Source organism: Schistocerca gregaria, chromosome 3, assembly GCF_023897955.1.
Source record: "Schistocerca gregaria isolate iqSchGreg1 chromosome 3, iqSchGreg1.2, whole genome shotgun sequence".
Lineage (NCBI taxonomy): Eukaryota > Metazoa > Arthropoda > Insecta > Orthoptera > Acrididae > Schistocerca > Schistocerca gregaria.
Window position 1 is genome coordinate 324706765 of NC_064922.1, and position 9672 is coordinate 324716436.

The window sequence follows — 9672 nt, forward strand, 5'->3', positions numbered from 1 at the left end:
CAATGTTACGCCCAAATATTAAATCTACGTGACTGTGTCAAGCGCTACACTACTAATGGAGTATTCAAACATTACGGGATTCTTTTTCCTATTCATCTGCATTAATTTACATTGATTTATATTTAGAGTCAGCTGCCATTCTTTACACCAATCACAAATCCTGTCCAAGTCATCTTGTATACTCCTACAGTCACTCAACGACGACACCTTCCCTTTACACCACAGCATCATCAGCAAACAGCCGCACATTGCTATCCACCCTATCCAAAAGATCATTTATGTAGATAGAAAACAACAGTGGACCTACCACACTTCCCTGGGACACTCCAGATGATACACTCACCTCCGATGAACACTCACCATCGAGGACAACGTACTGGGTTCTATTACTTAAGAAGTCTTCGAGCCACTCACATATTTGGGAACCAATCCCATATGCTCGTACCTTAGTTAGAAGTCTGCAGTGTGGCACCGAGACAAACGCTTTCCGGAAGTCAAGGAATATGGCATCCGTCTGATACCCTTCATCCATGGGTCGCAAGATATCATGTGAAAAAAGGGCGAGTTGCGTTTGGCAGGAGCGATGATTTCTAAAGCCGTGTTGATGCATGGACAGCAAATTCTCTGTCTAAAGGAAATTCATTATATTCGAACTAAGAATATATTCGAGAATCCTGCAACAAACCGATGTTAAGGATATTGGTCTACCCTTCTTATATACAGGCGTCACCTGCGCTTTTTTGCAGTCGCTTGGGACTTTACGTTGGGCGAGAGATTCGCGATAAATGCAAGCTAAGTTTGGGAGAAAATGGATATTGTTGTTGTGGTCTTCAGTCCTGAGACTGGTTTGATGCAGCTCTCCATGCTACTCTATCCTGTGCAAGCTTCATCTCCCAGTGCGTACTGCAGCCTACATCCTTCTGAATCTGCTTATTGTATTCATCTCTTGGTCCCCATCTACGATTTGTACTCTCCACGTTGCCCTCCAGTACTAAATTGGTGATACCTTGATGCCTCAGAACATGTCCTACCAACCGATCCCTTCTTCTGGTCAAGTTGTGCCACTCCTCTACTCGCCAATTCGATTCAATACTTCCTCATTAGTTATGTGATCTACCCATCTAATCTTCAGCATTCTTCTGCAGCACCACATTTCGAAAGCTTCTATTCTCTTCTTGTCCAAACTATTTATCGTCCACGTTTCACTTCCATACATGGCAACCTTCCATACAAATACTTTCAGAAATGACTTCCTGACACTTAAATCTATACTCGATGTTAACAAATTTCTCTTCTTCAGAAACGCTTTCCTTGCCATTGCCAGTCTACATTTTATATCCTCTCTACTTCGACCACCGTCAGTTACTTTTCTCCCCAAATAGTAAATCTCCTTTACTACTTCAAGTGTCTCATTTCCTAATCTAATTCCCTCAGCATCACCCGACTTAATTCGACTACATTCCATTATCCTCGTTTTGCTCTTGTTGATGTTCATCTTATACCTTCCTTTCACGACACTGTCCATTCCGTTCAACTGCTCTGTCAGAATTACAATGTCATCGGCAAACCTCAAAGTTTTCATTTTTTTCTCCATGGATTTTAATACCCACTCCGAACTTTTCTTTTGTTTCTTTTACTGCTTGCTCAATATACAGATTGAATAGCATCGGGGAGAGGCTACAACCCTGTCTCACTCCCTTCCCAACCGCTGCGTCCCTTTCATGCCCCTCGACTCTTATAACTGCCATCTCCTTTCTCTACAAATTGTAAATAGCCTTTCGCTTCCTGTATTTTACCCCTGCCACCTTCAGAACTTGAAAGAGAGTATACCAGTCAACATTGTCAAAACTTTCTCGAAGTCTACAAATGCTAGAAACGTAGGTTTACCTTTCGTTAATCTTTCTTCTAAGATAAGTCGTAGGGTCAGTATTGCCTTACGTGTTCCAATATTTCTACGGAATCCAAACTGATCTTCCCTGACGTCGGCTTCTACTAGTTTTTCCATTCGTCTGTAAAGAATTAGCGGTAGTATTTTGCAGCTGTCGCTTATTAAACTGATTGCTCGGTAATTTTCACATCTGTCATTTCCTGCTTCCTTTGGGATTGGAATTATTATATTCTTCTTGAAGTCTGAGGGTATATCGCCTGTCTCATACATCTTGCTCAACAGATGATAGAGTTTTGTCAGGACTGACTGTCCCAAGGCTGTCAGTAGTTCTAATGGGATGTTGTCTACTCCCGGAGCCTTGTTTCGACTTAGGTCTTGCAGTGCTCTGTCAAACTCTTCACGCAGTATCGTGTCTCCCATTTCATCTTCATCTACATTCTCTTCCAATTCCATAATATTGTCCTCAAGTACATCGCCCTTCTATAGACCCTCTATATACTCCTTCCACCTTTCTCCTTTCCCTTCCTTGCTTAGAACTGGGTTTCCATCTGAGCTGTTGATGTTCATACAAGTGGTTTTCTTATCTCCAAAGGTCTCTTTAATTTTCCTGTAGGCAGTATCTATCTTACCCCTAGTGAGATAAGCATCTACATCCTTACATTTGTCCTCTAGCCATCCCTGCTTAGCCATTTTGCACTTCCTGTTGATCTCATTTTTGAGACGTTTTTATTCCTTTTTGCCTGCTTCATTTACTACATTTTTATATTTTCTCCTTTCATCAATTAAATTCAATACTTCTGTTACCCAATGATTTCTACTAGCCCTCGACTTTTTACCTACTTGATCCTGTGCTGATTCACTACTTCATCCCTCAAAGCTACCCATTCTTCTTCTACTGTATTTCTTTCCCCCATTCCTGTCAATTGCTCCCTTATGCTCTCCCTGAACCTCTGTACAACCTCTGGTTCTTTCAGTTTATCCAGGTCCCATCTCCTTAAATTCCCACTTTTTTGCAGTTTCTTCAGTTTTAATCTACAGTTCATAACCAATAGATTGTGGTCAGAGTCCACATCTCCCCCTGGAAATGTCTTACAATTTAAAACCTGGTTCCTAAATCTCTGTCTTACCATTATATAATCTATCTGATACCTTCTAGTATCTCCAGGATTCTTCCATGTATACAACGTTCTTTTATGATTCTTGAACCAAGTGTTAGCTATGATTAAGTTATGCTCTGTGCAAAATTCTACCAGGTGGCTTTCTCTTTCATTTCTCTCCCCCAATCCATATTAACCCACTATGTTTCCTTCTCTCCCTTTTCCTACTCTCGAATTCCAGTCACCAACGACTATTAAATTTTCTTCTCCCTTCACTATCTGAATAATTTCTTTTATCTTATCGTACATTTCATCAATTTCTTCATCTGCAGACCCAGTTGGCATATAAACTTATACTACTGTAGTAGGCATGGGCTTCGTGTCTATCTTGGCCACAATAATGCATTCACTATGCTGTTTTGTAGTAGCTTACCCGCACTCTTATTTTTTTATTCATTAATAAACCTTCTCCTGCATTACCCCTATTTGAGTTTGTATTTATAACCCTGTATTCACCTGACCAAAAGTCTTGTTCCTACTGCCACCGAACTTCACTAACTCCCACTATATCTAACTTTAACCTACCCATTTCCCTTTTTAAATTTTCTAACCTACCTGCCCACTTAAGGGATCTGACATACCACGCTCCGATCTGTAGAACGCCAGTTTTCTTTCTCTTGATAACGACGTCCTCTTGAGTAGTCCCTGCCGGAGATCCGAATGGGGGACTATTTTACCTCTGGAATATTTTATCCAAGAGGACGCCATCATCATTTAATCCTACAGTAAAACTGCATGCCCTCAGGGAAGAATTACAGCTGTAGTTTCCCGTGGCTTTCAGCCGTTCGCAGTACCAGCACAGCAAGGCCATTTTGGTTATTGTTGCAAGGCCAGATCAGTCAATCATCCAGACTGTTGCCCCTGCAGCTACTGAGAAGGCTGCTGCCCCTCTTCAGGATCCACACGTTTGTCTGGCCTCTCAACAGATACCCCGCCGTTGTGGTTGCAGCTATGGTACGGCCATCTGTACCGCTGAGGCACGCAAGCCTCCCCACCAACGGCAAGGTCTATGGTTCATGAGGGTAGGCTTAAATGCATACACGATGTTAATAAATTTCTCTTCTTCAGAAACGCTTTCCTTGCCATTGCCAATCTACATTTTATATCCTCTCTACTGCGACCAAATTATTAATTATTATTAATAAAAATGAAATACACCTGTTATAAGCGAGGCCATACAAATCCCGAAAAATACCGGTTATTCAGAGCTGTAATTCGGGTATCGGTTTTTAACCAGCCGGTTTTTCCCATCCCTAAGTCGGCTACGGAGCAGTATGGGAGAAAATGGATTTAAAGAACGAAAGTGTGTTGTTAGAGGGACATTTCTGCTTACGTAATATCGGCCTCGGGACGTGTAGCATACGTGGCAGGCTCACGGCCAGATCAAACAGCGGAATTTCCCCCGTCTCGTCGGTTTTTCCGATGCGCAGCCCAGCTGACGGGACGCGACCGGGAGGGGAGGCACGAGCTGCGGCTCGGCCCCTCCGCGCATGCGCGGGCTGCGAGCCAGCGCTGACGTGGGCGGCAAGGACGGCGCCGGGACCTTGAACCAGTGGCGCGCGCGGCGCAGTTCAAGTTCACGGCCGCGGGCGTCGTCGCCGCCGCCGCCGCCGCTGCTGCTATACTCGTCGCGGCCGGCGCCGCCAGCCAAGCGCTAAAACCGGAGCCCGGGGCCATGCCCGCCGCCGCCAGATCGGGTTACGGCCGTAGCTCCTCCGCCAGTGTTCGCGTCCAGGCGGGCGCGTGGCCAGATTTACGAGTGACGGCTCCCTGTGTAGTCGGAACGGTTCCGCGTCAGTTACGGCGTTTTAGATCGATGGGCCAAGACAGGAATGAAATCCTAAATCCACTCTCTGTTTCTCTTTCTTTGAAACTCCGTCTGTGAGCCCCCCCCCCCCCCCCCCCCAGCCGACCTCCCCGAAGGGAAAGAGCCTCTTCCAAGGAATTCAGGAAAAACTACTCGTGTGAAACACAGCTTGCTTTACTCATATGCGATATTTAGCAGACAGCAGATGATCTTGCAGTTGTAAAGTATCACGTTTTGCCGGCGTTTAATGTGTATAACAAAACGTATCGATTATCACCTCTGTCGAAATGGTTGCGAAGTGGCAATACTGTCTCGAAACTTGGCTACACTGCATGATACTGGAAACTGAAGCTGCGTGTTCCTGCATCAGTTGTTGTGAGAAGCTTGTACACGACTGGCCATTAAAATTGCTACACCACGAAGATGACGTGCTACAGACGCGAAATTTAACCGACAGGAAGAATACGCTGTGGTACGCAAATGATTAGCTTTTCAGAGCATTCACACAAGGTTAGCGCCGGTGGCGATATCCACAACGTGCTGACATGAGGAAAGTTTACAACCGATTTCTCATACACAAACGGCAACTGACCGCCGTTGCCTGGTGAAACGTTGTTGTGATGCCTCGTGTAAGGAAGGGAAATGCGTACCATCACCTTTCCGACTTTGATACAGGTCGGATTGTAGCCTATCGCGTTTGCGGTTTATCGTATCGCGACACTGTTGCTCCCGTTGGTCGAGATCAAATGACTGTTAGCAGAATATGGAATCGGTGGGTTCAGGAGGATAATACAGTACGCCGTACGGGATCCCAACGGCCTCGTATCGCTAGCAGTCGAGATGACAGGCATCTTATCCGCATGGCTGTAATTGATCGTGCAGCCACGTCTCGATTTCTGAGTCAACAGATGGGGACGTTTGCAAGACAACAACCATCTGCACGAACAGTTCGACGACGTTTGCGGCAGCATGGACTATCAGCTCGGAGACCATAGTTACACGTCTCGGTCACCTCTTGACAGCATTTTGAACAGTGGACGTTACATTTCAGATGTGTTACGGCCGGTGCCTCTACCCTTCATTCGATCCCTGCGTAACTGTACATTTCAGCAGGATATTGCACGACCGCTTGTTGCAGGTCCTGTACGGGCCTTTCTGGATACAGAAAATGTTCGATTGCTGCCCTGACCAGCACGTTCTCCAGATCTCTCACCGGTTGGAAACGTCTGATCAATGGTGGACGAGCAACTGTCTCGTCACAAGATACCAGTCACTACTCTTGAAGAAATGTGGTATCGTGTTGAAGCTGCATGGGCAGCTGTACCTGTACACGTCATCGAAGCTCTGTTTGACTCAATGTCCAGACGTATCAAAGCCGTTATTACGTCACAGTTGGTTGTTCTGGGTACTGATTTCTCAGGATGTATGCACCCAATGCGTGAAAATGTAATCATATGTCAGTTCTAGTATAATATATGTATCCAATGAATAGCCGTAAATCATCTGCATTTCTTCTTGGTGTTGCAATTTTAATTTCCAGTAGTGTAGTACCACTCATTCTTCATGTTTTCTTGACGCGAGTGAAAGGACCTGTAGATAGCACAAGCCACAATTACTATTTACCATGTGCCATCACACACGCAAACGTACTTACATGGTGAGTAGGTGCAGCACAGGAAACAGCTGAAAATGGGATTACCTTGAATCGCTGCAGGGTGTGCGGAAGTACCAAGCTTCTTGGTACGTATTTGAAGGGCAGAAAACGGACATACTCAAGGAGCTGCTACGTATCACTCGCGCAAACACGTCTGTGTTATAACAAATGCTCCAGTCGCCAAAAGTAGTAACTCCTTTATTGCAAACACAATTTTTACTTCAGCATTTGGTAATCTCTGTGTTCCGGCGTAACATCAAGCGCCTGGCGCGTCGGCCTGGAACGTTACAGCAGAGAGGGCTGTGAGATGACTTCATCCATTAGTACTAGGACGACAGGAGCGGCCCCTATACGAAGAGAATATAAGCCCCGCTCAGCCTAGCCACGGCCGCACTAGAAGACGAACCGTCATCCAAACGCTTTAGCCGTGACTTATAAACTGTATTACTTGCTCGCATGGAAATTGTATGTATTGAAGGACAATGATTATTTACATGTCGCTATTTGTCTGCAACCCGTCTTTGTAAAACCGCAAAGTTAAGTGTTGTCAATTTAACTTGCCGTAATAAACTCCATTAATACGATTTGCTTGAATTGTTGTAACCAGCTTCATAGGCACCCTATCTCAGACGAGTGTGCTGGCATGAGCCAATCGTTTTTATGAAATGTTTTGCACAATGGTATTTATGAATAAAACAAAACAGTCGTGTGGTTTTCTCGAACCCCTGCGTTACTTTTGCGAACGTCGCCCACAAATAATATTCGTAACAAAATAAACACGGAAAACAAACATAAAAATAATAAAGACAAGACAAATCGATGTCACTTTAATATTCGACCACCTATGAACAAAGAATGCTATGGTACCGTAACAAAATACACTGTTAATATCAAATTTTGTGTCGTTTCACTGTCTTAAATATTTACATGGTCAATTTGGAATGAACATTAAGCCGTTCTTCCTCCATCTTTAACTATGATACTGAAAGACGTATGCAAGTTTCTTTGTGTATTTTTGCCTTAGCCTTATTTTTCTGTCCTGTGATCCTATAAATTTTGGGAAATATTCTAGAAGTTTCCAACAACGACCCTATAAACTTGTAACTGGCGCGCTTTGATTCATGTACTTGTTGGATATTAACATAGATCTGACGCCCAGAATGTCGACATTTTTCTAAAATTAATCAAGTACTATTCTTAATCATAGAGTCGACAACAAATAAAAAGATACATTAAGACATCTTCGTTGCATTACACTGCGCTCTTCGTGCTTTACAGGGATCAGAAGATTTTTCTTTTTCATTTTTCGTATGGTACAACATGCTATAGCAGACATTAAATTTGCTTTCGTCAACAAATGCACATTCTCACTCCTTGGGCCCTTATAAAACCAACTTTTTTCGAAGTTCAGTCTTTCCTAACAGTTGACGTTCGTCATACAGGGCTTCTTTCTTGCTAATTGCCAGTTACAGCTTTGCTTAGCCAACAGTCTTCAAAACAGTCTCCAAGCTTATTTCGTTGACACTTTCCTTCGAAAGCTCAGCTGCTATCTTGTGTATATTCTGGTACGGATTTTTCTGGTTAGTATTTTCCACACAGTCATCTCATCCATAATTTTGCAATAAAACCTTATTCCTTATTTTAACAGAAACATAATTTTCAATACCCTTTTGTAACTTACTGTAGTAAATTATAATTTAATGGCTAGCAATTTGCAGACAGAATAGTAAGGGTCAAGGAGCTGCAATATCAATCATAACGAGATAAACAGCAACTGTATAAACAGTCTTGAGCCAATACCAAGATCACCAATAAAAACAAAAAATGGATAGCAAAAGGTACAGTATTTTGGTCTCTAGAAACACGATAAAAATATTGTACAGAATATATAACAGTAGCAATTACGAAAATTTTAAAATATATATATATATATATATATATATATATATATATATATATATATATATATATATGTGTGTGTGTGTGTGTGTGTGTGTGTGTGTGTGTATTTTCTGTGATACACTTTAAAATATAAATAAATAATTGAAAGCGCTCTCGAACTTTATGTACACCCTGAAATTTTAGATATATATATCAGAGTACTACAAGCAGACTAACAACTAGATATAAAAACTTATGTAAGTAGTGCTGACAATAAAGGCAGAGCTGCTGCTCTATTATAAATACAAACCATCAAACTCACAGGAATACAGTATAGTTTATGATCGGAAAAAGAATTGAAACAGAACAAAACAATGTCATCAATTTCTTCAATGGACATTTTCTCACAGTAGGCCAAAACTAAGAGAAAAGAAATAATAAATGCAATAATACACAGAAAATGTTTATTAGGCCCTACATAAGAACTGTGATAATTTTGCCAGTGACAGAAGAAGAAACAATACAGATAACAGAAAACCTAAAACTAACAAAAACGTGTGTAACTGATAGAATACCATGTATAGAAATTTAATACTGTATGCAGGGATTCAAGAGAACTATTACACGACTGATCAACACATCGTTCCTGAAAGTAATTCTTTCAAATTGCTTAAAGAAAGCATTGGTAAAATATATGCATAATAAGGGAAACAAATACAAACTAGAAAATTATAGACCCATGGCTCTTCCACAAATTACATTGAAAATATTTAAATAAGCATATGCACAGAGCTTCATTACATTTCTGATGAAATATGTATTAATCAACAAGAACCAGTCTGGCTTCGAGAAAAATAAATGCACCATAGATGCAGTCATAGATCCCATTGACAATGTCATAACCAGTTTACGCCTTAGAAATAAATGCATAGTAGTATTTATGGATCTAAGGCATTTGACTGCGTCGAATTCAAAGCTTTAGCAGAAATATTAGGAGTATATGGCATAAAAGGGAACACAAGACATTGGTTCCTATCATACCTGACACACAGGAGCCAATATACAAAAATTACAGGAGAGAAAATAAGAGCTGAAGCGAGGATACTACACTTCTCTGTCCCCTAGAGATCCATTTTTGGCCCATTACTTTTCATTTTATACACAAATCACATCCCAAACATCATTAATTATGCCAACATGCAAATGATACAACTCTACTGTTCAAGGACAAAGACACAGAAAATCTAGGAATCAGAGCCAGTTTAGAAGTAAATAATACTACCCG